This window comes from Triturus cristatus, chromosome 3_1 (assembly GCF_964204655.1).
Source record: "Triturus cristatus chromosome 3_1, aTriCri1.1, whole genome shotgun sequence".
In the NCBI taxonomy this organism is placed as follows: Eukaryota; Metazoa; Chordata; class Amphibia; order Caudata; family Salamandridae; genus Triturus; species Triturus cristatus.
The window spans coordinates 571,672,869-571,697,510 of record NC_140583.1 but is presented as its reverse complement, the minus strand read 5'-3'; positions in this window follow the sequence as shown (position 1 = coordinate 571,697,510).

The following is a 24,642-nucleotide window of genomic DNA, read 5'->3' as shown; positions in this document are numbered from 1 at the left end:
GTTGAATGCTGTCTAGCATAGCTTTTTCTCCTAGGTGCGCTGGACTATGTATTGTATTAATGATAACTTGAACCATAGAGTCAGGAAGGAACCATACAGATTTTTCCTTCGTCATCCATCCTTGATCCGTTTGGATCCCTCCTACTTCAGTCCATTTCTTTATTTCATCTGGTGTAGCATGTGTCTGTATGTCAATTACGTCAAGAGCGGGATCCTTAACCATCATGCAATGTGTTGGTGTCGGAACTATTGTCTTTGTCATGTCAGATGTGTGAGTTTGAGCAGTCTGTTTAGCTGTTCTGTCAGCTAGATCATTGCCTTGGGAAATGATATCAGTAACTTTCGTATGAGCTTTACATTTCATAATTGATATTGCAGTGGGTAGATGTATTGCATCTAATAAGGCATGAATGAGGGGTCCGTGCTGAATATGGGCACCGTGAGAAGTTAAATAACCTCTCTCTCGCCACAGCACGCCGAAGTCATGTACAACTCCGAATGCATAACGTGAATCAGTGTATATGTTGACTTTCTTATTTGTGGCTTGAATACAGGCTTGTGTCAGAGCGATGAGCTCTGCTGCTTGAGCTGACAAAGTGTTAATACAATTTGTTTCAATGACTTCAGTGTCTGTTGTGACTGCATACGCGGCCACTAGCTCTCCTGTACTTGTTCTCATACATGAACCATCTACATACAACGTCAGGTCTGGATCTGACAATGGGACGTCTGTCAAGTCTTGTCTAGGTTTCGTCGTGATAGTAATAACTTCAATACAATCATGTGCTAGTGGGTCTGCTCCGTTTACTGGCAAAAGTGTGGCAGGATTCAATGTACTACAACGTCTGATTTCTATGTGTGGCTGAAACAATGTTAATTCGTAACCGGTGAGTCTTGCCATAGTCAAGTGTTGTGTTTGCGTTCGGTTCACAAGAACCTCTACTGCGTGTGGTACTTGTACTGTCAATGGATGTCCTAACACTATGGCATCGCTTTGTCTGATTGCTAAAGCTGTCGCTGCCACTGATTTTAGGCACGCTGGAAGTGCCTGCGCTACTGGATCTAATGTACTAGAGAAATAAGCACATGGTTTGTGTGATCCTGCTTGTTCCTGAGTGAGTACTGACAAAGCAGTACCTTCGCGTTCTGTAACAAAGAGTGTAAACTGTTTATTGTAACATGGTGTTGCTAAAACAGGTGCTTGACATAAAGCTTTCTTTAGGCTTTCAAAAGCTTGTGTATGTTCCTGAGTCCAAGGGAGGACAGTCGATGTGGCTGCCTCCTGTGTTGTCAACTGAATGAGTGGTTTTGCTAGAAATGCATACTGAGGGATCCACTGCCTACAATATGAAGTGAGGCCTATAAAAGCCCGTACCTCCTTTTGTGTCTTGGGTATTGGCATGTTAGCAATTAACTGGATGCGATCTGACGTAAGCTGCCTTCCCTCCTTGGACAGCGAGTGCCCAAGGTAAACAACTCGCTGGACACAGAATTGCAGCTTAGAAGGGGACACCTTGTGCCCCTTTTCGGCCAAAAATTGTAAAACCGTCAGTGAGGCTTTTTCACATTCAGGTTCGCTTCTAGCGGTGATCAGCAGATCATCGACATATTGAAGCAGGGCAGTGTTGACTGGCATGTGGATACTGTCAAGTTCTCGTTTCAGTGCTTGGCTATAGATGCTGGGGCTTTCTGTGAATCCTTGAGGTGCGCGTGTGAATTTAAAGCTTCGTCCATTTAAACTAAATCCGAACAAGTATTGGCTTTCCGGATCTATTGGGACGCTGAAAAAGGCATTCTTGAGATCAATTACAGTAAAGAATGTTGCTTCGGAATCAATGGCTGTCAGTAATGAAGAAATGTCTGGGACTACGGGGTATTGTGGTACAATACATTTATTTAATTCGCGCAGATCAATAACCAATCGATATACTGGCGGGGCTTTTGGATCAGTTCGTTTAAGAATCGGAATTATCGGGGAATTACATACATTGGAGTCGGTTTCCACAACCACTCCTTGGGTAATAAGCTCGTCAATGATTTGCAGTAAAGCCACTACAGCATCTGGGGGTAACTTGTATTGTCGCATTCGTGGTAGTACCACTCCTGTCTTTAGTGTGACTCGATATGGTGTAATGTTCATGCAACCAACATCTGTAGGGCCTTGTGCCCATAAATGTGTGGGTAAAGTCTGCAGTCGGTGATCCATGTCTCGGGACACATAGTGCCCTTTGAAATCACGTAAAAACAATCTTACTCCTTCCGGAGAACAACATATCATAGCTCCTAGAGCTTTCAATGTTTTTATACCTAACAGGTTTTCTGGACATGATTTAGTAAGCAATAAATCTGTAGTTCGTGTCAAGGGACCAATCGTAAGTGGAAGAGGCTGTGATACTTCGTTAATGATAGGTTTTCCTGAAAAACCAAGGGAAATATTCTGTGAGCCTGAGAGGGGTGCCCCTGGAACTTCACTACGTTTTATGGTTGTTCGGCTTGCCCCTGTATCAAGTAAAAATTTTCTATCTTGGCCTAATAGTTCACTGTGTACATAAGGTCCTTCTTGATCCACAGGGACCTCGATAAGGGGTAAGCCAACTTCCCTCTCTAGGCTGTTTCATGAGTATCGTTGATAATCAGGATAGTCATACTGTGCGGTCTGGTACATCTGTTGTGTCGTTGTTTGTGTGGCAGCAATAGGCTGCGGTGGTGGAGCTGGCATAGACTGTTGCGGAGCTGGCATGGACTGTGCATGCTGCGGGGCTCCTTGTTGGTTCTGATCCTGTCTAAGTGGCCGTGGTCTTTCTTTTGTATTACCTATGGCGATATTATGTTTTAAAACTGGACAATCGTGTACATAATGACCTGGCTGTTTACAATAGTTGCATGTCCCTTTTACAGAACCTGCTGAAACACTGGACTGTGTCATACCCTTTTTATGACCGTCAGCTGGAACTGTCTGGGAAACTAGCATTTTCATTTTCGTGTCTTTCATGCGTCTTTGTTCATGTTCTTGTTCCTCTCTAATTCTATTGTGATGGTACTGTAGCATTTGTAACATTTGTGACGGAGTGTTACCTTGCCAGGTACTCTCGAATTTCAATACTCTATTCTTAACTTGGGGCAAGGCATTTTCAACTAATTTTGTCACAAACAGATGTGGATACGATTCGCTACTTGCTTTTATTCCACTATTTATACCAAAACATTTTTCGAATCGGGCATAGAAATCACTAGTGTCTTCATCTTGCTTTTGTTTACAGGCTGAGATTGCACCCCAGTCTTCCTTTTTCGTAGTTAATAAACGTGGCAGTACCTGTACTAATAAACCTGGTAGTATTTTGGTCTTTTCCCCAAGCCCTAAACCTGGACCTCGAGCTGTTTCTTCGTTTTCTAATGCTGTCCAATCTATCTTTTGGTCTCCCACCTCCCAATCCTTTTCTTTGAGTTTTTCGTAAATACCCGCAGGCATTAATACCTTTAATATTTTCATAATGTCGGGATAGGTATACTCTCCCATGAGCAACAGGTCTTTAATTTCACGGTGGAAACCCGCTGGGTCTTTGTCATGACTGGGTACCACTTTCTTCATTTCTAATAGTTCCATTTTAGATATGGGTGTGTATACAAACACACGTTTAAACTGATTGTCATCACCTTTTATCGGGTGCACTTCGCGTAAGGGATTCTGTCTATCCATATAATACGTCGTTCTTTCCTTGATGGGCAGTGAGACATGTTCGGGGCATACAAAAAGAATGTACTGCTTTCTGGATTCTAGTATTTCTCTAATTAACTCAGTACCTGAACCTCTCCATTTATTCGTGAGTAATTCAGTCAATATATCAGGTAAGGGACCAGGATCGGAGTGTTGGCTTTTATATAATATAAGGAGTTGTTGAATCATGTAGATACCAGCTAAACGCTGTTCATCTGGGGTGAGGTTCAAAAACGTGTGCGCTAGTGTATCATCACTATATTTTCCGGGACTGTCAACCCAGTGAACGGCTGACCTGGCTAATTCTTGTTCGTCCATAGAATCGAGTATATGATAACCCCTTCGTTCTCGGAGTAATTTGTCAGCGGCTTGGAACGAATGTTCGGGGGACCTTATATTTATTATAGGGGTTTGGAAATTTCTGTTATTATCTGGACGTATCGGACGTATCGGATCAGTAAAGCATCTAGTATTATTGCAAGATCTTCCTCTACCTACATAGGCCATGGTTTCTAACTGTCCTGTGGGCAGTTCTAATTCTTCCTCCTCCTCGTTTTGTTCAGGCTGGTCTACCGCTAATCTTTCTTCGTGTATTCGTTCTACTTCTTTGCGGATCTTTCGGCACATAGCTACTATACTTAATAGTTTATCGTGTCTCCCCTCTGATATATTCCGACTCCATGTGGTAAGAATTCGCATTTCTTCCGGATTTACCCCTGGTCGATCTTGATTTCTGATCACACAATTTATGAGGAAACGTAACAGTTCCCCCTGTATCTCCACTTTCTGGTACTCCATGGCTCTATTAATACTCTCAGAATCTCGCCCTGACTGGACAAAGTGATATATATTTTCTAAATGTGTAGTCATTCCTGGTAGCCTCCCTAAATATATTGCAGCTCGTCGGATACGTAATGATGCCAGCAGCATTTCGTCCTCTTTGCCGGGCACAGGGTCATATCTACAATCTACTAGAAGTTCCTTAAGCATGTCGGGAGTTACTAGTTTGGGCGTACGTTGGTGGGCTAATTCTTGAAAGGAAAGTTTATTTACTCTGGGTGGCGTGGAAAAAATGGTTGTTGTACCTCCCGTAGCACCGCCTGGGGTGCTGGATGTGAAAGGATTCGTTGAACGTGATATAGCAACCATAGGTGTGGGTACAGCTGTAGAAACAGATGTGCTTGCCGGAACTTGTGTCGGAGTTTGTTGTTGCGGAGGTACAGACGGAGGGTCTTGGCGTTGAACCCCCTCGGCAGGCGGTCTATGTGGTGCAGTATTAGCATACTCGGGAGCTGCGTCATCTAAATGAGAGGAAAGGAAAACATCTTCTGCGGTTCTGGGATGCCCTTTGGGATGTGCTTTTATCGGAAACAATGGAGGTGGCAAGTCTTTTGGTATCTCCGGAGTAGCCTTAGGTAACCCTTCGGCCAGAAGAGGATACATACCATTCATAAGGGCATTTCTTTGACTGTCTACTTGTTCTGATTTTACTCGGGTACCTTCTTCAATTAATAGATTTTCTCGGACTTTATTTGAATTCTCCTTACTTTTCTCTTCCTGTCTGAGTGCTTTTTCTGTACGTCTATATGATTCTTTACGCCATAATTCAATGGCATCTTTCTGTGACTGTCTAGCTTTCTTTTTCCATAATTCTTCCTCTACTTTCATGATGCAATCTGCATCCCAGGTCCCAGCTGCGGGCCACCTCTGACTTTCTGGTAATTCCTTGGTGTAGTCTACCCATAAATCAAGAAATAATATGGCGTCCAGGCCATGTTTATGATACATGAAGTACCCTGGAGTGTCCCTAGGAGGAATGGGAACAGCTTCTTCGAGTACCCCTTTTTTAGTTTTGATCTGTCTTAATTTCGAAAAGAGCGGCATATTGAGAACTGATCTGATACCTAATTCTGAACACGTTTAATACAACAAAACACAATAATGAACAGTCATTCACACCACAATATGCAGAACGTATTTAAAACATTTAACATTTAACATTTAATGAACAACAATGATGGCCATTTAGGGAACTAATCACTAAGCATAATACTCGGCACTAACTAGGTAATTCTGAATTATATACTAGACATACTAGATATACTGCTGAACAGTACAGATACACTGCTGAAACAGTGCAGACCGGATTTGTGTACCCAAACCCGTCTTGACCGGCACAACCTATGTGCACGTCAGAACGCCTCCCCGGCAATGGTACTCACCGGGTAGCTCGGAACGGAAGGCCTCGGAACTGAACTGAACTGGACTTGGACCGGACTGGACTCGACTCGAAACTTCGGAACTTCGGAACCTGGTGGGCCTCTGTATACCTCGGATCTTGCTCTCTCAGCTAGGCTCTGGTCGGGATACTTCGCACTTCTCACCGCCTCGTCTGGGTGTTGATCGCAGCCTCAGTTACCCCCGCTCGGCAGGAGGGAGATACAGGAAATCCTGTGGGTACGCGTTGTTGTCCGTCCAGCTGTGACAGGAGACCGGGCCTGCAACGCACCTCCGGCGCGTGAGATGAGAAAGTGTCCCTATTCGGGCGCCATATATGTGGTAAATAATTTAATTACCGGTACTTAATTTGATGCGGAAAATTAATAAGAATAGCTCAGTAAAATAAGAGGCAGAATCCATGGTATTAGAGGTTCGGAACGGGCTTTATTCCAATAACAATTCGAATTGTGGACTTCATATTCCATCACCACGGAGGTTCAGGAAGTGAAGGACTCTACTTTATTGACAGGTAATCATTTTTATAGAAGAGGCATTACAGTGAAACAGATGCAGGAGGCGTAACAGTTGATAACAGAGATAAAGACATACATGCGTAACTAAAATGGGTGTAACTAGGCGTAACTAAAGAACGTCATTAGGTATGATGTCACAAATGGGTGGTTCCATGAAAGAATTTCGCAATGTCAGCAAAAATACTTTGGCAGAGATGCGCGCGCGCCGCATGACGTGTGATTGACGTGCAACTAGAGGGTGAAGGGGACTTGACATTTAGCTCTACATGTGGAGACAAAAGTCTGGGGGGTCAAGTCAACCTAATCCCAAATCATATCTAACATCCTATGTTTAAAGAACTATGTTATCCAAAAGGAAAGGTCTCTTAGGATAGAATCTTATTCTATACTGACTATACTGACTGTTAGTGCGTGTACAAGCATCTAAGTGTCTACACTAGATGCAAGGGCAGAAATCTTCCATAGTAACAGGGCTATGAATTACTTGCATAAAGACAGCGAGGCCTGGCCCCTTTGCACGGTAGCTGGAGGAATGTTTACCTAAACTGCTAGACAGGAATGCATCGGATGAGGAGCGGAGCAGAGCAGATAATCTTGAAGGTGAAATACAGTTTTTGGCAGGCAGACAGGCCAAGTCAGGCACCGTTAGCCGCGCAGGGAGTAGGACAAAGTTCATGGATACAGATGCGAGCTCAGACTGGAGCTTTCAGAGGCAGAAGGCAGGAAAAGGCTTAATGGCAGAATCAGGGCCTACTCGCCTAGACTGTAAAATGGGATAAATGAACCATATAAAGCCGGTGGCCTTTCATACTTAGGAATAGAATATCCGGCCCATTCATGGTGGATCTGAAAGAGGACATGTTGACGGTGGACGCACATGTGTTTGCGTCTTCATAACTGGAACTGGAGGGAACATACATGTACTTGTGACTTATACATGAAACCGTTGGGGTCCAAGATAGGGGACATAACCGACCATAAAAATCCATATTTCCACACCTCTTCAATCTGATCAAATGTAATGTTCAAAAATTCAATTCCATCACTGTTCTGATAATTAAAAAAATCAACAACTTTTCCCATTGCTCCATTTACTAAACGTTTTTCCACATCCAAATTACGCCGTAAAATTACCTGACAGTTTACATATACATATAAAGTCTTTTCTAAACCAGCAGTCTTAGTTACAGACTTTTCCAAAGAATCCAATTTTGACTGTAATTTGTCTGAGAGAAGAATAGTAACTCCTTCGTGTTCTATTTTATCAATGGCTTCCATTTTCACTATTGGTTGTTTTTCCAATTTCAAAAGTTCTTGATTGAATGTAGAACACTCTTGCAGTGTTGGTATTTAGGCAAAATATAGACTTCTTTTCTCCAATTCTTTTGTATATTATTTCAGGTGCCATGTTTTCATTTGGAAACATGTTCATTAAAAGCCGACTTTGTAAAGCTTCTTTTCCATATTTTGTTAAAACACCAATTCTTATCTCTTGAAGAATGTTTCTATAATGTTCATCACTTGCTTGTTGCGTATTCTTAATAAGTTCTTTATATTCAAAATAAGTCCAAATGTTGACATTTCCAATGCTTTCTAAACACTTCTTAGTGTCTTAATGGAGAAGTGTTTTAAAAACAGGCTGTCCTTTTACAGGACTAAGTTGTAGTAGGTCACCAAATATAATCACATGTTTTCCTCCAAGTAGAGCATCACAATCTGTTTTTAAAATCTGTTGCATTCTCAAATGTACAAAGGCAAGCATTAAGTTTGAGACCATGCTCACCTCATCAATGATTAGAAGTTTCATTTTCTTGAGTACTCTTGAAACTTCATAACAAGCTTCTCCAGATAGCTTGTGATATTCCAATTTATTTTCATGTTTAACTGGTAGCATGAGTAATCAATGTAATGTAATCCCTTTAATGTTCTGTAGTGCTAACCCAGTGCGAGCAGTTACAACACAAGATAAATGTGATTCAGTGGTTTAGTATATATAACTAGTCAAAACTTTAATTAAGGAAATGTTTTCCTGTTCCAGCTTGCCCACTGATGTACATTCGAATAGGTTTAAACTATGCACATTGGCATTCTTTTTTTCATGCAGTAAACCAAGCTGTAGCTCTTGTGTCACTTGCTGATATATTTCTTTTTGTTCAATATTTCATTTTTCTTCTAAGCTTCCCAACTTAATAATATCCTGTTGTGCTTGTTGCATTGTCGTTTCTGCTTCATTCATGGCTATTGCTGCTTCATTTTCAACAATTGGTTGTCCTAGTGGATCTTGACATAGTGGAGCAGAACTTTGAGTATCTTGAGAAGTGTCTCTGGCTATTTCAGCTGCAATAGTAGTTTCTTGTTCAATCTCTTCTTTTAACATGTGTAGATAAGTTGGAAAAATTGTGCATTGAATGCTATCTTTAAATGCATTAAAAGAATGTTCATAGCACTCAAAATCTCCAATTCCATTTCACAACACCTAGGCTTGAAGAGTTGCAGAAGTGCTAAATAGAAAAATCCCCTTTTATCTGGAGTTTCACAATCCGGATGTTGAAATACACTTCGAGCTTTGTAACACTAGTACGCTGACCGCGCCGTACATAGTGTCCACTCAGTGCGCTCCTCTTGCAAACCAAGTTCCGGGATCACCTATGAACCGGAAGTGTTCCGGGACGTGGTCTGGACGTGAAGAATACCTTGTGTATCCAACGCTAGAGCGTTGTATCTGCATGCGTACTGCTGAGTGATTGAAGGACTGCATGGGTAATAGCTAGGTGATTGCATGAGTGCAGGGGTAATGTCTGGGTCATTGGAGGAGTGCATGGGTAATGCATGAGTAATTGCATGTAGGGGTAATGTCTAGCTTATTGCATGAGTGAAGGGGTAGCACCTGGGTGATTTCATAAGTGCATAGGTACTTGCTGGGTAGTTGCATGAGTACAGGGGTAGTGCCTGAGTTATTGGAAGAGTGCAAGGGTAGTGCCTGGGTGATTGAAGGAGTGCTTGCATAATCCCTGGGTGATTGTATGAGTGCAGGGATAATGTATAAGTGTTTGGAGGAGTGCATGAGTAATGGCTGGGAGATTGCATGACTGCAGGGGTAATGTCTGAGTGATTGCATGAGTGCAAGCATAATGTCTGAGGATTAGAGAAATGCATAGGTAATGCCTGGGTAATTGCGTGAGTGTAGGGGTAATGTCTAAGGGATTGGAGAAGTGTATAGATAATACCTGGGTGATTGGAAGAGTGTACGGGTAATGTCTAGCTGATTGCATGAGTGTACAGATAGTGCCTGGGTGATTGGAGGAGTACATAGGTAGTGTCTGGGTGTTATTATAAGTGTATGGGTACTGGCTATGTGATTGCAGAAGTGCATAGATAGTGCATGGGTGATTGGAGGAGTGTGGAAATAGTTTCTAACTGTATAGATGAGTGCATGGGTAGTGTTTGAAAAAATGGTTGAGTGCAGTAAAAGCAACTATAAACATTAGTTCACATTATCATGCTTATTACATTATTTCATCTTACCTTTTTTATATTAAGAAGATACAAAACTCAGAGGAACTATTTTACAGTAGTTTTGTTGTAAAGTGAATTTAAAATATTTTCAAACTTTAGTATTACCTCTGTAATAAATGTAGATCATCATACAACAGCGGGGAACAAAATACAATCAATGAGATTGTAAAAAAAAAAAAACATCTGCGTTGAAAATATTCCCAAGTGCAACTATCTGTTTACCTATCTACAGTTTGTAAATTACATTCTTCAACTGCATTAACTCTTTTACTTCTCTCAAGTGCATTTTGTAAAATATACACTCGCATGGACATTGCGTATAATATAAAAATCAAATATATAAACTACTTCTTTCAAACACAATTTTGCAAATACAATACGAATTAGCACAAACAATAATCCAGACAGTAATTGTGCACATCTTCCCAATAGGCTGAATAATGTTTCCTAATCTATTTGCATTGCAAATATTTAAAATAAACTCGTTAATTCGTGTTCACATCCTCCCAATAGGCCCCATGATGTTTTCAAAACTTTGGCATCAAAAATATCAGAAATGAATTTGGTAATTCGAAAGGCAACCTACATTTGAATTCTAAATGGGCATTATTGGAATGTGTCCATCCTTTATTGCACTTTAAATACACAGTATAATGTCCAGATGTTGTAGTAGGTCCATTATGGAAAATAATAGCCACTGCTTTAAAAGTTCTTCCTGAAAAATATACTTGACTTGCCACAAAAGTTTTAATTTTGGCTTCCAATTTTCTTCCATCTGCTCTACAACATTGTAGCATTACAATTACATATTGTCCAAATCTTTCTATAAATAATGATGACAACATTTCTGATTTACAATGATAACATTTCATATCATGATTAGCTGTTTTTACTAATTTGTTAAAAGACACTGGTTTGCAATCTGGTATCGTCAAATATATGAATCGTTCAGTGTCTATTTCAGTGGTAGAAGAAAATGAACACTCTTCACATTTATGATCCCATCTGTAACTTAGTCCAAACAAATTTTCAATTTCTATTCCTTCATCTTTCAATACTGCAAGCATAAACATAAGAAATTCTTGTGAATCTTGTTGTATATGAAGTGTAAATTGCAAAGAACCAGTACATATATCCAAAAGATTGCGTATGCCAGAAGCAGTATGGATTTTAGTTCTATCAGTTACCAACCTTTGAAAAATATAATGTAGTAAAAAACAGAATCTTTTTTCTCAATTTTCCATAATTTCATGATGAAGATCCTCTAGATAAAACACAACATTCACAATTACATTAGCATGGCAGTTGATACCTGAACTATTTTCTAACGGGTATCCTACAATATCATCAACCACGTTCATTTTCATTTTCTTTTCAGTTTCATCATTCTCTTGAATTGGTTTCTTTTTTTGAATCTCAGTGAAAAATTTGTCATATTTCTGTTGCGGACACACTATATGTTTCTCATATATGGGATATTCACCTCAGTTAAGAGCATAAAGTCTTCTTAACAGATTGTACTCTCTTACATAATTTGCATCAGCACTAATCTTTTTCTCATCAAAATCAATCAAATACAAACCAGATAATGTTCTTACTCGAGACAATGTATGCCATGCCTTCTTTAAACACTGTACTTCCAATATTTACCAAAGCACTGTCCACACTTAAACCTTGAGATTTATGATTGGTTACTTCATATGCTAAAGAAAGAGGAAACTGTTTTCTTTGAACATACAAGTCTTTTGCAAGCAAAAAACGAACAGCAAACTATCCAATCTGTTTTACCTCTTCAATCTGATCAAATGTAATGTTCAAAAATTCAATTCCATCACTGTTCTGATAATTAAAAAAATCAACAACTTTTCCCATTGCTCCATTTACTAAACGTTTTTCCACATCCAAATTACGCCGTAAAATTACCTGACAGTTTACATATACATATAAAGTCTTTTCTAAACCAGCAGTCTTAGTTACAGACTTTTCCAAAGAATCCAATTTTGACTGTAATTTGTCTGAGAGAAGAATAGTAACTCCTTCGTGTTCTATTTTATCAATGGCTTCCATTTTCACTATTGGTTGTTTTTCCAATTTCAAAAGTTCTTGATTGAATGTAGAACACTCTTGCAGTGTTGGTATTTAGGCAAAATATAGACTTCTTTTCTCCAATTCTTTTGTATATTATTTCAGGTGCCATGTTTTCATTTGGAAACATGTTCATTAAAAGCCGACTTTGTAAAGCTTCTTTTCCATATTTTGTTAAAACACCAATTCTTATCTCTTGAAGAATGTTTCTATAATGTTCATCACTTGTTTGCTGCGTATTCTTAATAAGTTCTTTATATTCAAAATAAGTCCAAATGTTGACATTTCCAATGCTTTCTAAACACTTCTTAGTGTCTTAATGGAGAAGTGTTTTAAAAACAGGCTGTCCTTTTACAGGACTAAGTTGTAGTAGGTCACCAAATATAATCACATGTTTTCCTCCAAGTAGAGCATCACAATCTGTTTTTGAAATCTGTTGCATTCTCAAATGTACAAAGGCAAGCATTAAGTTTGAGACCATGCTCACCTCATCAATGATTAGAAGTTTCATTTTCTTGAGTACTCTTGAAACTTCATAACAAGCTTCTCCAGATAGCTTGTGATATTCCAATTTATTTTCATGTTTAACTGGTAGCATGAGTAATAAATGTAATGTAATCCCTTTAATTTTCTGTAGTGCTAACCCAGTGCGAGCAGTTACAACACAAGATAAATGTGATTCAGTGGTTTAGTATATATAACTAGTCAAAACTTTAATTAAGGAAATGTTTTCCTGTTCCAGCTTGCCCACTGATGTACATTCGAATAGGTTTAAACTATGCACATTGGCATTCTTTTTTTCATGCAGTAAACCAAGCTGTAGCTCTTGTGTCACTTGCTGATATATTTCTTTTTGTTCAATATTTCATTTTTCTTCTAAGCTTCCCAACTCAATAATATCCTGTTGTGCTTGTTGCATTGTCGTTTCTGCTTCATTCATGGCTATTGCTGCTTCATTTTCAACAATTGGTTGTCCTAGTGGATCTTGACATAGTGGAGCAGAACTTTGAGTATCTTGAGAAGTGTCTCTGGCTATTTCAGCTGCAATAGTAGTTTCTTGTTCAATCTCTTCTTTTAACATTTGTAGATAAGTTGGAAAAATTGTGCATTGAATGCTATCTTTAAATGCATTAAAAGAATGTTCATAGCACTCAAAATCTCCAATTCCATTTCACAACACCTAGGCTTGAAGAGTTGCAGAAGTGCTAAATAGAAAAATTCCCTTTTATCTGGAGTTTCACAACTGAGTTTCTTGTGGTTAATAAGATTTCCTTTGGCATGGCATCCATAACACCCAATTACTACATATTTTTCTTCATTTATATTTTCTGTAACATTTCTCTTAAAACTGTAAAGTTGAGTGCTTCATAGAGACATATGTTCTCCAGATGTGGACTCCTTTTGAGATAGTACGTATCCAACATATTAGTTTTAACAATATCTGTACTTTCTGGTTCATTCAAAGCTAAGTAATCAATTTGTTACCCAAATGATAACTCTTGACTTTGAATATAAACGTGCAGAGGTCAACAGATGCGAACATTCGTAAGATCCAATTTCTCGATGAGAAAGCATCTTCAAACTAAAGCTGTACAATTTGTTACTAAGAGTCCTCTCTTGTGAAATTTCTTCCCTTATTTCTTTCAACTCCATCTCTTCAGATTCCGTTATATATGACGTAACATAGCAAGCAACAGCAATCAAATTATCTGCAACATACTGGAAATCAAATCAATGTTTGCATTCCACATAGTCAAAATCACAGGATTGTAGTCACTAATATACTTTGAATCTTCAGTTCTTTTTATGTTGGAAGTGTTCTTCGGAGATTTTCGAGTTATAGTATGTGGTACTGCTGACATGAAACTATTGACTCTACCTTTTGAAATGACTGAACGTGGGAATACAAAACGACATTTTGTATAAAAGTTTCCCTTTGACGTGTATTTTCATCAACAATATATTTTCCACATCGATGACTTTGAAACCGTAAAACTTATAGTCTTAAGCTGTTTTACCTCCTTTTTTTGGAATGGCACAGGTAACATAGTCTTCAATGAAAGATAAAACAGTTTCATCAGAATCGGTTCCAAATTTAGGTGCATTCCTAATCCATAATAGCATTTGTATATGAGGAGCACCTCTGGCTTGATACTCCTTTCTCCAAAAGAAATCAATAACTTCTCCAAGAGGTGGATTATTTTTATTGCAGATAAAAGACATCATAGTTTGAAACCTATGATTAAAATATCTGCACATCTTTCTAGGATCCAAGGAACAGAGTTCTCCAGCTGTCTTCAATTCAATGTTTTTTACATTTGAATTTGCATGTCGTAGAAATTCAAGTAGATTGCCCCATGCATATTCAGCACAGCTAAGCATAACAAACCACATAGGGGTTCCTAAGTTTCTTAACATACATTTAAGTTCTCCGTGATGACGATACCAATAGTCATTGGTACTACGTTGACACACCATCAAATTAATTAAAGAGATTCTAAATGATCATCTCTTTGTTGAACTTTATCCATGAATTCGTTTGCAGAAACATGTGTGAGATGAACTCCCGTTTTTAATATGTGGTTCACTGCATATGAAAGTCCAGACAAGTCACACTTTCAAACAGAAGATGAAATAAATATGGAATACACTGTAAAAATCTTGGATCTTCGGAGTACAATCTTGTATGATATTCTGAAGCTGGAATCTGTACTGGTCGTTCATCATATCGTCCACCTTTTCCAGTGGGGAAGAGCTGTGGAAACAAGGAGCTTCTAAACGTTTTTTCCCATTTACTCATGGGAGTTCCCTTTGCTTTCTTCATTTGGAATAATTCAATAGTGTTTCCTATAACTTCTTTTGAATGTAGAGGATGTAAACTGTAATGTTCATAAATGTCTTCACTCCTGGAGTGTTTCTTGTTCTTCCACATATACATTTTTATAATAAATATTGTTTTGGACAAGATATAATGTAGGCTTTTGAAGTTTGGTGATATCTACTAACTCTTGCCACATTTTCCGACTATTTGTTGGTACACCATTAACTAGACTAACTACAGGTTCACTTTCCTCTCTCTCTATACCAACAGTACCAATATGTTTCTTAAAATCTAGAGGTAAATACACAACTCTCCCTTTGAAACCTCTCTGTAAATCTGTTGGGGGCAGCTTACCTGTTTTAGGCACCATATGAACTATAGCCTGAAATGGATGCACAGATTGAACTCATACATATTTAAATCTACCAGTTCCATAGGAATAGCTACCAATTCTAGGTTGTTATATACAGCTCTAGATGGCTTTTTGTTCTCTTCTAATTTGTTGTAACAATATTTACACATACGTTGATTACTACCCAACTCAAAAGGACCTTCCACCAACAAATAAGCACCAAATTTCTCCAACTTATCATTGTTTTCCTTTTCACATTTTAAATGCACGTCAACATTCCTTGTTTGACTTCTATAGGGAGTACCTCGACAACAAATATAAACATAGTTTAGTTTTTCACAAGAAAGTACCTTAAACTTTGTAATTTATTCTACAAACTTCTCAGTAGTACTATCTTCCACCTCTTCTTCAACACCTACACTCATCAAGCTCTCACTTTCAGTACACTCCTCTTGAGGACCAAAGAAACTAAACTGTATATCATCAGAAACTTTTTTTACCTCCTATACTGAACCATGCAAAAGAGCTGTGTTTATTTCACTTAAAGATAATGCAGGACGTTTCACATAGTACAATCTTCTTACTAACATCTGCATTTCTGAGTGATGTACTGCTAACATTCTTAAATGATGAAAAGTACTTAAACACACTTTTCAGACAAGCCAGAGAATGACCCTACAAGTTAGTATATTTTCTCACTTTACAAAGATCTAGTCCTTGCAACATCTAAATCTTCTGTTTAACACTTTTTTTAATCATAATCTCGTAAGACATTTTGTAATATATCAATAGTTTCCTGTCGTATACTACAAATACTACTACAATCCCACTTATACACTGGAACTTGTGTACATTTCCCTTGAACTTCTGCAGCTATTACTTCTTCCACATTTCTAGGAACGATCTTTTCTTTTTCAATTGGACAACCATTTTTAACCTCATAACAACAACCACTGGTATCAACTGCATGAACTAATGTATTTTGTTGAAAATAGCTTTCTTCATTAAAAAAAGATTCAGGACTAGAAATGTGCTTCCATTCTCCCAAAATATTCTTGCAAAGGTTAGTTCTATTAACCAGTCTTTTTCTTTTACTTTTCTCCTCATAAAGTGCATTGTTTTATTCAATGTTCTCATTCTCTTTAATACTGATATAAACAATCTTCTTTACAATTCAAAAGCCTTTTCGACAACACTTTCAATCTGTTGTTTTTTCTTGTAAAATGCTGATCTTCTTTTATATTTTTTTTACAGTCTTTCAATAAATTTCCTAGTACTCAACTTTTATACATTCTCTTCCTAATGTCTTTATATTCTTTCATCCTTCTTTCAACATAGATTGTCTTCCATTAACTAGTTTTTCCATTAATTTTTCCTTTTTTTGTTTCCTTCTGATTGGTTGTGGTACTTTTCTTTCTCTTTCCTCCATTTTGAAAATTAATTACGTTCTTTAAAAGTCTTTTAACAAATTCTTTAGTTCTCTTACCAGAAGTCTTTTTCTTCAATGATACATGTTGTACTTCATCTAATTTCTGCTTTTCTATTTCCTTTAAATAGTACTTTTTTCTTTTCTTTTGATCTTTTCTTGCCATACTCAATCTTTACTACTAATAATGATGCGTATATGAAAACAAAGACATACCACAGTCACAGAACATACAGATCTTAAAACTTAAGAAGCAGCACTTCTCATTTCAAATAGACACCTAAAATAATGTGATATATTTCAACCATACCTTTCAACAGACTCATACAAAATACCCTAATCACTAATTCCTCTGCCAAGATGTTTTAAACCACAGCTTTGAGCTGCAGCTTCACCATTCTGCAACTTATGATATTGGACCTACACATATATAAACTAGCAACCCTTCACAAGTCTCTGCTGTAAGTCTCACCATATTCCTAAAAGCATGCATGCATGTACCGTTTGCTAGCAGCATCATATATAAAAGTAATATACAGATAGATGTATACCTGTGTTTTATACATCTATCATCTTCAGACGCATAACTCGTACCGACATATTTTAAACCACACTTCTATGTTGCATCTTCACCATTTTACTACTACTCCCGGGGGATATTCACAAGAATCTATCGCCGAGTTAGCGGCACTTTATCGCAGCAAAAGTTGTGATAAACTTATCGCCCCAATCACAAGCTGGTGTTAACAGCCCACAGTTTACCCGTGATAGCATCCGCAAAAAACATCGCCACAGATGACCCCCGCAACTATCGCTAATGAGATGCAGAGTAAGCGTTCCCATGCCAAAAGCCGCGACAACTCCGCTCCACAACATTCACAACAACCAGCCAGAACTGCGATAAGATAACAAAACAGGTGATGAGGCGCGTTAGCAGCAGGAAAATAACACCTGCTCTGACCACAGCCTGCACCACAAAAGGGAGCACAGCCCACAGCCACATCAGAAGGGCAACAGATGCCATGGAGCCACTGGTCATGCAGCCAGGACACCCAAGAGGGCCACAACACCCACCGCCACCACCCTAGGACCCCAACCCCCACCCAGAACACCCCCCCGGACCATCACAGAGGCTGCGCAGACAAAGACAGCGGACCCCCAGGAAACGCACCAGGCTCACAGACCCAACACCTGACAATGTCATTGTCCACTACAAGCACAAAAGGACAACCATCCTATGCATCCTGACCAACATCACACAACAGGCCGACAGCAACAACACAGCAGACAACCAACATCCCACCCCGCACAAAGCTGCTGTCTGTGCTGCATCTGTTGGCCCCTTGGTACACCTCAACCAACATCCAAGTCCCTCACACCTGTCCTGGACATCACCATCAGCCTGGTACCCCATTCCCTATACATCTAACACAATGCGCAGGATCCGCTGGAGACCAAGCAAGACCATACGCCATAGCCGGATGCATGCACTTGTTGGGGGCAATCCACAGCACACATGTCCTACCTGTGCCCCATGGTAACAAAGTACACAATCACCGCGAGAGAAAGCACACGTCTCACATCAATGTGCAGGCAACATCCGAACACCGTGGAACCTCCACCAATCTCGCCTCCAAATACCCAGCCAGTGTGCATGGTCCCTTCATCCTCCGACACTCCAGCAGCAACCAGCGTTCCCAGGATGGCACCAAGGGAAATGCACAGCCCCTTGGCAAGTTCCAAATGAACACCCCACTCACCTCAACTCCACAACCATACAACTCACAACCCTGGCAATGCACACGTCACAAAATCACAACCAAGATGCAAAACACCATGACCACCCACCAGACACAACAGAACAACTCACAATGGTAACCTGGCCAAGCCGTGGCCATGAGCCATCAACAGTATGTCACCACAGCCACACACTAGCCAAATGAGGGGAGAGATGGGAACCAAGCATGTGTGAAGGATGCAGGAGAACCATGATTGGGAAAGTACACAATGCCAAGAGTGGCGGAGATGTCCTGGACAGACCACAGTATGCCCAACACACCCATATCATTGGCGACATACACTGCTGGTGTATGGAGTGTAGTGGACACAACCATGTCACCCCAGCCAGTGGGGGAGTTTGAGGAAATGTTGCCTGTTACATCCCCTCCAAAAGCATGAGCGGAGTGGGATGGCCCGGCATACGCCAGGCCAGCGTAGGTGTGTGAAAAAAATGCATATAGCCCTGGGCGTGGCCCTCTTCCGGAAAGCCCAATGTCTGTGCCAGGGCGGCACCTCTCACCATGCCACGAGGCCGATGCCATCCTCGTGAGTGGAGTAGCCTGCGATCCTGTGTGCCTGCTGTACCCCGGGCCACCCTTGTGCAGCCAGCCCACACTGATCACCTTCCGACACCGGCGTGTGTCAAGGAGGGCCCACCACGTGCCTGCACAAGCTCCAAGCCAGAGGCCCGCGACCTTGACTGCCTTTCAGACCATCACGGTCCCACAACACAGGCCCGCTTTACTCCTTTCTCATTTACGTACTCTACTGCCGCCTCCGGCCTACACCACGGTCAAGTAGGTCACACATTTGGAACTGAGTCTTGATTAAACCATGGCAGTAAAAAATTTTTAAGGCAGAGTTCATGTCACTATACTCCCTTCAATGTGGTGCCACCAAGTCTGTGCATAGCATTACAACCACACGTGTCTGTGGGCCTACGTGGACTACTGTCCTCAGCCAACGCTGAGCAGGAGTAGGTCACAGAATTGGAACTGAACATCGATTATTCAAAGGCAGAATACATATCATCGCACGCAAGGAGAGGCATAAGAGGATGACGTGTTGCAGTCCGGAGGGAATAGGATCATCGTCACGCAGGTGATCGAACACTACCGACAACTGCCCTGGTGTCACTAACTCTGTGCATCGCGAGCCAATGACAGTTGGGTGTGAGCCACTGCTGACTGCGGCCTCCGGCCTGCACTGCAGTCTAGTAGGTCACAGAGTATTGATTTAGCGATGGCAGAGGTCATATCAGTGTACCGCATCATTGTAGACTGCATGCCCTCCCAGCACCTGTGCCACTAAGTCTGTTCCCCGACATTCATGGACACTCTCTGGTCATACATTGGTGGCATCTGAGTCTATGACAGACTTACAGAGTTGCTCACACCTGTCGGGGATGCCATCATCAGACTGATACCCTACTAGGCACTCCTGGTGCCACTGACTCGCACGCCATCGTCTGTCACTGATTGAGTTTTGTGCTGTGGAGAGGTTGCCAGGCGATGTCACCTCAAGCAGTGTGGGAGACCTGGGACGTTGATGAGGAAGATGATGCAGGTCTAACACACCCCACTGCATCTGCATCAGGAATATCTTGAAGGGACACAATCTGAGATGGGCGTGCTCAGCTGTAGTGCCCAGACCTCAGTGCACTGCAACTCACGGGCACTTCTGTTTGCTCATTGTGTGCCCTCTGGACTTGCTCAGGCTACCTCCATGATGCTCCGCAGTTGTCCCTGTGATGCTGGTGTTGTCTGTTTTACATATTCATTGTGTTAACTGTTGTATTTGTTGCCAGCACCAACTCCCTGAGGGCTGGCTTGTACCCACCCCACACACATCCAGCACAGGAGTCACTGTACATGTGGCCCTGTCAATAAAGGGGCCGGGCGCACATGCCTGTAGTCAGTTCAACATAATGTCTGCGTGTGTCCCTGTGGTCTTGTTGTATGCATGGAGGCCCAGGGCCTTACGACATTACCTTGTGCTGTGTACAGCAGATGCAGGCATGTCACTGCAGGCATCGGGAATGAGCTTGGACATGTAGCTTTGTCGTCACCCACTCAACTGGTAGGGGGAGTGGCCTGGGCCATCAAAGCAGAGCCAACGTGGGTGGGTGACTAATATGTGTGGGCCCATGGTTGTGTACTGTAAATGTGCATGTGCATGAGCCTCTATGGCAGTGTGGGTCTCCTTTTTGGGGTGTAGGGGGTCCATGAAGGGTAATAGACACCTACGTATGTGATCTAGTTTGCCGTCCATGGGTTCGGACCCACCCACACCTGTTAGGCCACCTCCTTTTGGCGTGCTGACACATGGCATTGGGGTGCCATGTGTGGGTGGGTGAAGTGTCGTGAGCCAGCTGTGCTTGCAGGTGCTTCCTGCTGTGTGGTCTGTTGCTGACTCTGTGTTCTCCTCTAAGTAGCTTGGTTGCCCGGGTCCTGGTGGTGGGTTGCGTGGGATGTCCATGGGCTGTTGTAGTGCGTTGGTGTCGAAGCTGTAGTGGTCCTCTCCGGCATCACAGATGTGTTGTCTTCTGTGCTCTGCTGGAGGTGTTGTGTGCCCCTCTGCAATGTGAATGGGAGATGCATGTTGACAATATTTTGACATGTATGTTGGCGCATTGTTCTGGTCTACATGAAGACTGTATGACAATGTAAATTGTGACTGTTTGGGAGGTGCTGACAACTGCTGCGTGACAGTGTACATTTGGACTATATGATGGATGTGAGGCCGTATGCGTATATTTCCATTTCACAGTTTGCTGCTCTGTCAGATGAAGTAGGCATGTTTCTGCGCATGTGCATAGCCAGTTGTGTCCTCTGTTCTGCAGTGTCGGCTTTGCCATTGTACCATGTTGTCGTCAACGTGGGTGTGCTGTTCTCGTGATTTGTGCATGCTTCAGTTTGCCAAGGGGATAAGGGACATGTTCCAGAGTAATTGTGGGTGTACAGTGTGCTACACCTCGTTGTACATGTGTGTCATTGTGCCCATCTCCCCCCAGTCCCTGGTCGTTACTCACCCTGTTGTTGTTGTGTAAGGTCCTCTCATGCTGTGTCCGTACTTCCTACTCCTTGCACCGTCTCCACACTGGTGACTGTGGCCTCGGTTTCCTCCTGCTCCTCCTGTGGCGCAGGACTGCCACCTCCTGTCGCCGTTGCAGCCTTCCTGTTGGCAGTGGGTTTGTGCCTGGTTTAGGTTGTCACATCATACCAGCGCCTCTTTTCCTCCTCGATTGGCCTCCTCGGCACTCCGACTGCATTCCATGTGGTCTACTTGTGGGTCAGTTGCTGGTAGTGTTCTGTCACCTCTGTGACGCTTATCTGGTTTTGCTGTGGACTGCACCCCGTCTTCCTCGCCCTCTTCTCCTTGGCCGTCCCCGTTGTTCCTTGCTGGTGGTCTGTGGGGGTTGTGAGGTTCGCGTTGGCCTCTGTGCTGGGTCAGGGTGCATCCATGTTTTTATGGTGAATTTTCCCGCCAGACACGTGGGATTTGCAAGCCTGTGGCTGGTTTTCGCTACTTTTTGTACCGCGATTGGCCTCATCGCATGATTTTTTGTGTTCGCGTTTCGCATTTTTGCGGTGAGGTGTTGATTTTTGCGTGGCCATTTGACTTGTTATCTGGTGACTATCGCATGCTACTGCTGCGTTGTGAATACTTGCTTGGCATGGCGTAATTTACCTGTGATAGGCTGCGATGTTGAGAGTTGCGTTAAGCTACTCTTGTGGTAGTTATCACACGTTCTTGTGAATATACCCCACAGTCTTGAGCCTACACATAAAAAGCAACAACATCTCTTTGTTATACATCATGCACCTTCAAATTTATAATACATATGAAAATACATATACAAGTACAGACATACTTCAGACACAAGTACACCTTAAAACTTGAGAGATTGCACTTCCAGTTTGAAAGCGACACCTAAAATTATGTGGTATACTACAAATGTACTTATCCACACACTAAAACAAACTACCATAATCACTAATCCATCTTCCAATATACATATATTACTATACAGAATCTATTTCAAACAGCATTTAACTAAAATAAAACAAACTACAATACACATCTCTACATTTAATAATATATTTCAAACATCACAGTTCTTGGATAATTTTTAAAGATTAAAAATTAAGCTAATACATGATACACCTCACACATTTATAACTCACCTTCCAAATTGATTTGTAGGATATGAAATATCACAAACTCATAAAAGATTTTCTTATGCACACAATCAATGTAATGCACCACTCACAACAAGGTAAAACCAGTAATGGCAAACTTTCCGTCTCTTTTTCCTCTCAAAAAATGTAAGTAACAAATCACATTGCTTCCTACATAATTTCAAATTGTAAAACACATTTCTATTGGTTAGACATATTAGCCCTTACCAACAGACTTCTAAAAGTGACCAAACTGGTTCTGGAATTTTTTGGAGTCGCGACTCCACCATGCACCAATGCGATGCAGCCGCGAATCCATACGGGAGTTCAAAAATATATAACAAATAAAAATACCACTATTTTATAAGAACACACCACTTCTAAAGATAATACTGACTTGGGAAATTATAAGTGATACTAATAACGTATCACTTATATACAAATTACAATTTCGCATTTTAAGTCCACAGTTAAGTTTCAACCCTTCCCCCATTCTGCTTAATGCCAGTTTCCATGGTGACAGTTCATGGAACATTTAACTGAACTAACAGGTCACAAGTTCACCATATTTTCAAGTTCAGCACACAAGGTTACAAATGAAAACAGCAGGCATGGTTGACATTTGCAAAATATCACCTTATCCTATTTACTGTACCTTTCAAACATTTTCAACTAACTAATAAAAACATGCTTTTTAAAGAAAGTACCATGCACCCTATTGTTAAATGTACAATGTTCTTAAACAGCCAATCAATTCTCTACTTTTTTTAAAACAGCATCTTGACCACCATTTTACATACCTCTCATTCTACCAACTGACTACCTCAGCTACAGAAATCTTTTCATTACTTCCAGACATCCCTTCAAGATGCTTACAGTATGGATTGTTGAACACTGCTATGTTTTCTGGTGCAAAAGGTATGCTGAACACAGAGGTATTGACAAAGACCTAGTTTTGCAAAATGTGGATATTAAATGGATTGCACAGAGAGGATTAAAGTGGCACCAATTGATGCCTTTGGTTAAAACCTTTTTGCTTCCCTAACCCCCTAACCTCATGATTGTGCACTGTGGTGGCAATGACCTAGGCACATTGACTGGGGTAGGTCTGGAAATGCTAATGAAGTACACCTTTGCACAATTGATGTTGCCTTTACCTTAAACTATCTTTGTATTCTCTAATATATGCCAAAGACAGAAATGGAAGTGGTAAAATCAATTCTGTCCACAGATTGAGAAGGCTAGAAAGAATGTCAATAAAGCTGTTTCTGCTTACCTCAGGGACCATAGGATGGGCTCCATCTGTAACAACAATCTACGTTTTGATATGGATGTCATCTACAGAAGTGACGGAGTACACTTCACAGATCAAGGAAACAGAGTCTTTCTCAACAACCTAAAGCTGTGCATCTGCACTTACATGTAGCTACAACAAACTCATAATGAAAACAAGGGCTCTTTATAGAGCCACCCTATAACACTATAGTGAAAGTAAGTTTTTTTTACACATACATATTTCTGTTTTATTTTTGGTGGATTCGCGCACCCGACGCGAATCTGCAAAAGCATGAATTCAATGTACTACAGCACAATACACTTTTCATGTTTAACATATTAATTTTTAATTTTATATATTTTTAACAACTCTATCAATTGTAATCTAGTCATTAACTTCAATCACAGTACCTCTTTAAAACAACTTTACAAATACAACACTACCTTCTAAATTATATACTAATAAATTATTTATTTGATGTGAATTCGGGAATCCAACGCAACATTACCAGGGGGACTGTGTTGGGGTTGCGACTCCAAAATAGGAAGGAAAAAATGCCCCACTTTCTTTTTTCGGTATTCGCCCCGGGGACCCAATCCCCCAAGGAAATTGCCTCTCTTATTATTATTGAAAAATAAGGGACGGGGCCAGGTGGCCCTCTTTCCCTTGGCTACTATTGGTCCTGGGGACCCCATCCCCCAGGGCCTGCCAACATTTTTTTCTTGTCAATTTTGGAGG